Raw genomic sequence first — 5452 nt, 5'->3', positions numbered from 1 at the left:
CCGCGGTCGGTCCTGCCCGGCGAGGCTGAGAGTCGACACGTGATACAAACAAGGACGATATTGTGGTGCAGAATATTTGATGAGCAACATTTTAATGTTAGAAGTAGAACTCTATATGAATCACGATTCTATTGAATTTGAATATTTCTTTTCGAATGATTGCACGATTACATAAATCAGGTTCTCAGTTGGACCCTACAGCCTAGTTTATATATAGGCCAAACTGTCAGTACAGTAAGAAATATTTTTCTTCGAATAACAACATTTAAGTGTTCAATGGGAAGTCTGTGGCTCAGTGGGTAGAGCATGGCGCTAACAACGCTTAGGTTGTGGGTTTGCTTTGATGACAGCTTTGCACACTCTTGGCAAGGTGTGTCCAGACCTTTGACTGGTACTGTACATGGTACTGTCACAAGGCCTGATTGGTGAACGGGCCTGGGGGAACCGGGAGGGGAAGAAAGGAGGCTATTTCAGACGATCTGGACGCACCCCTTGGATCACGGGGGTTTTATTCTTTTTTTAAATTATTTATTCTTTTATTTATTTTTTTGGTGTTTCAATTAGGAACATGGGGCAGCTGCAGCCTCAGCATGATTGGTTACGTTGTCGTGCGTCTGAGGCGTGTCTGACAGGCCCTCTCTCTACGTCACCTGTCAACGGCCACACTCTGCCGCTGTGAAGAGATTAGGATTGACGACCTTGTCAAATCTGATCCAATGGAAGATGTTTGTTGTGGCAGAGGCAGTCATATATCAGGGTTTTAAACTCGTATGTACACACACACACACACACACACACACACACACACACACACACACACACACACACACACACGCACGCACGCACGCACACACACACACACGCACGCAATACGCAGAGAAGGCACACACACACACACACACACGCAATACGCAGCGAAGGCACACACACACACACACACACACACACACACACACACAGTATGCAGCGAAGGCACACACACACACACACACACACACACACACACAGTATGCAGCGAAGGCACACACACACACACACACACACACACACACACAGTATGCAGCGAAGGCACACACACACACACACACACACAGTATGCAGCGAAGGCTCCTCTCATATGAGGTTTTCAGCCACATTCCTCTTGGCTGAATAACAAGATGAGAGCCTCTCCTGCAGCATCTGAAAATACGGTAATAAATGTTCCTTTCAAGTTCCTGAGAGCAGCATAAACTATTCTGCCCGGTGTTATTTCTTTTTCCGTATGTTACTCTACCCTGTCTGGAGGCACTCTGACTCACCACATACTTCATTCATGCGTGCATTTTCTTTTTTAAAAGATTTTGAAGATAAAACGAATGTCCATCCAGCTCAACAATAGCCTGCAACACATTTCCCTTTTCTCAGAGTAAGATGCAGGAGGAGTTGTGTTTGAACCAACCTGGTGAGTTTGCCCACCACCTCAGAGGAGAGCTTATGGCCCTGAATAATGCCACAGTAACAGGGTATTCCTACCAGCGTCGTGTCCCGGCCGGCTGCACAGTGGCAATTCACTGCAACGTTTCCATCTCCCATTTCTCATGTCCTTTTAAGGTCAACATGCTGCTGTGTGATGGGGGAGGAGAACATGTGTGGACGATGCGGTGGAAGAGTCATCCCTCTTCTGTATCGACCCGATCGTCTCTCATCTGACTTCGGCCGTTGAGACAAATGATTGCAAACACATGGCTCTCCAGCGCCGGCCCGGGGAACGCTTCTGGGCTTTAGATAGCAGCAATGCTACGTCTCCCCTCCTGCACCTGGCCTTTCAGGTATTGATCCATGTAATACGGGTTGAGGTTTCATTGCTTCTGAAATCATATATTGATAACTCCTCAGATCCATGAGACTGCTTCTCGGAGCAAGACGGCCTTGGGACTGAAGGTGGTCAACAGCCTGAAGCATCAGGTTCGATGTGATGGTGATGGCGATGGCTCGTTGAATAACGCGGAGGTGAGAGGCGGGGCCTGGAGAAGCGTTTATCCTCTCCTCTTCAATCCATTTTCAAAAATAAAATCTTAAATGAAACTAAATCCCTGCTTTTCACAGCCACTCTCTCCCTGCCCCCCTTCATCCAGCATCTCCCTCTCCCTGTTTTCCCCATGTGTGGGTCTCTCTCCCCTGCCCCCCTTCCCCCCCCTGTCTCTATGCTGGGGGGGCTTGGTGGAGGATCTGCTGGTGTCTCTCCCTGCCCCCCTTCCCCCCCCTGTCTCTATGCTGGGGGGGCTTGGTGGAGGATCTGCTGGTGTCTCTCCCTGCCCCAGGTCAGACAAGGCAGGTTAGCAGGGTTTAGCATGGATAAGTGATGCTTAGTATTAGCCTAGTACTGAGTATTAGCCCTGGAGCTGAAACCAGACATGCCCTGTGTCCCGATAGTCCTCTCCTCCCTTCCTCCCATCCTCCCTTCCTCCCAACCTCCCAACCTCCCTCCTCCCATCCTCCCATCCTCCCTCCACCCCTCCTCCCATCCTCCCATCCTCCCATCCTCCCTCCACCCCTCCTCCCATCCTCCCATCCTCCCTCCACCCCTCCTCCCATCCTCCCATCCTCTCAACTCGGGCGCGTTCCTTTGTGATTCATTAAACAAACATGGCTGCCTTTTACTTAAGCAGATAGTTTGAAGTACGGAAAACAAAGTGTGTGGAGTTCTGTAGCACGCCTCATTTAGCCGGCTAAGCAGAAGACCCATTATCGCCACGACGACGATGCAAATTGTTTAATGGCGGCGGAATTAGCAAAGCTAAGTGTTTCACACTCCAAAGGTCAGAGGAACCCAGTGATGGAGTATTAGCTTCTGGAGCACCAATGAATGAATGACCTCCGCGGCTCCTCACGAGAGATTATTCTGGAGTCGGCAGGAACAAGAAGACAAAAAAAAAGGACAAAAAACTAAAAGAGGACAAAGCTAACGCACACCAGACATGGTTGTCATGGTTGTCATGGTTGTCATGGTTGTCATGGTTGTCATGGTTGTCATGGTTGTCATGGTTGTCATGGTTCTGGCAAAAGGCCTGGAAGTCGGAATGTACCAACTCTTACTCAAAGGTTTGGATCATACCATCACCCCCCCCCCCCACCTTTACTTCCACTGACGTGGATGCTCTTAATTAAAGTTCCTAAACAGGATGGACCAATTCTGCTTTAAGTATTGATGACTTTATCTCCTTTATCTCCTATGTTATTGTGAACTATGATCTGATCATATCCACACACAACTCCAAGGTGTTACCTATCAAATGGCATCCTGCTTTTGCATCTGATCATCATATTTCTAATGTTAGAAGCAGTTTAGTTTGGGTCTGAATTTTAGGCGGAAATTAGTCAAATAGGGCATAAAGCTTGAGTCTAACGTGCATGCACCTGGACTATGGACTAACCTGGACTATGGACTAACCTGGACTATGGACTAACCTGGACTAGGTCACATGCACCTGGACTATGGACTAACCTGGACTATGGACTAACCTGGACTAGGTCACAGGAGAAATGTCATCTTCGACACACACCTTTGAGTAGTGCAGACCTTTAACGACAACCATGATCCCTCCTATTAATTGATAGTGTTCATGCCCCACAACCACTCCACAGCCTCTAGCCTCACAACCACTCCACAGCCTCTAGCCTCATAACCACTCCACAGCCTCTAGCCTCACAACCATTCCACAGCCTCTAGCCTCACAACCATTCCACAGCCTCTAGCCTCACAACCACTCCACAGCCTCTAGCCTCACAACCACTCCACAGCCTCTAGCCTCACAACCACTCCACAGCCTCTAGCCTCACAACCACTCCACAGCCTCTAGCCTCATAACCACTCCACAGCCTCTAGCCTCATAACCATTCCACAGCCTCTAGCCCCACAACCACTCCACAGCCTCTAGCCCCACAACCATTCCACAGCCTCTAGCCTCACAACCACTCCACAGCCTCTAGCCTCATAACCACTCCACAGCCTCTAGCCTCACAACCACTCCACAGCCTCTAGCCTCACAACCACTCCACAGCCTCTAGCCTCATAACCACTCCACAGCCTCTAGCCTCACAACCATTCCACAGCCTCTAGCCTCATAACCACTCCACAGCCTCTAGCCTCATAACCATTCCACAGCCTCTAGCCTCATTGCCACTTAGTCTCACATACCCTATAAAATGTATTGTTCTGCTGCTCTTTTTTGTAAATTTGTGAATTTGTTATTGCTATTTTGTTAATATTTTGCTATTTTGTAAATTTCTTGTCAATATTTGCTATTTGTTTTTTATGTCCATGCACCAACCTCACCAAGTCAATTTCCTGTAAGTGCAAATATACTTGGCCAAATAAAAGAATTCTGATTCTGATTCTGATTAAGCAGAGACCAATGGAGTAGTCAAATGCACATGAGATTTCAGTGAAGTAGATATTTAGTTTCTGGTTTACAGTGAAGTAGATATTTAGTTTCTGTTTTACAGTGAAATAGATATTATATATCTGTTATCCTGGGCATCATGTTTGTCCGAGACACAAGACGCTCACAGCATAGACGTCCTCCAGCCCGACGGTTGGAAAGGTAGCGCCATCCTCCTGCGCGTCCGGACGCGTGTCCTCCGCCCCACGAACGGACGCCACTCGCTCCGGCAAAGCCACCAGTAGGCATCAGTAGTCGAGGCCTTCCTCCCTCCTCACCAGTCAGAGAAGTGCGTCCGATCTGACGCGGCGCGGCGGCGGCTCGCGGACCTCATCTGTGTTTGACTTCACACCCGCGCGCGTCGTTTCTCTGTGCCTTTAATTCAAACGTTTCTTTACAATTGGTCACAACTGAATAGAAATAAATTACATTTGCTCACACATGACGGAGACCGGATTGCGTTGGTGTTTGATGTAAAAGGGAATCCATTTTTTTTTTTTTTTTTTTTTTTTTTTTTTTTTATAAAAAAGCTGCTTTTGACTTTTGTGTGTCACAGGAATTGACAGGAAAAGCAACCGTAGTTTTCACAAGTACCAACCTGAGTAGAACCTTCCAAATTACAACACAATATTACTTTTTAAAATGTTTAAATTGTATATTTTATTTTACGACATATTTTTTTTTTGACATTTGTCTTGTATAATGAAAAGCACCTTATAAATGTAATTCATTATTATGATTATGATCATTATGATTTCTTACAAGGTGCATATCTAACACACAGTAATGTCATCATATTTTAAGCCTGACATTACAGATCTCATCTTAAACAATTCTCTAATATAAAATAATACAGCCACTTAGTTGACAGTATAGTGTGTTCATTGCTTCGTACAATAATGGCCGCTGACTCTTTGCACGGAGAACAATGACCAGCAGTTAAATGCCAATTCTTCTTCCTCCAACGTGAATCATGGCATAGATACAGGATGGCAAACATGTTAGATCTGTTATCTAATGATCAGGGGCGT

The sequence above is a fragment of the Argentina silus genome, assembly GCF_951799395.1.
Source record: "Argentina silus genome assembly, chromosome: 9".
Taxonomy (NCBI): domain Eukaryota; kingdom Metazoa; phylum Chordata; class Actinopteri; order Argentiniformes; family Argentinidae; genus Argentina; species Argentina silus.
The sequence above is the reverse complement of the archived record's forward strand: the minus strand, read 5'-3'. Positions refer to the sequence as shown.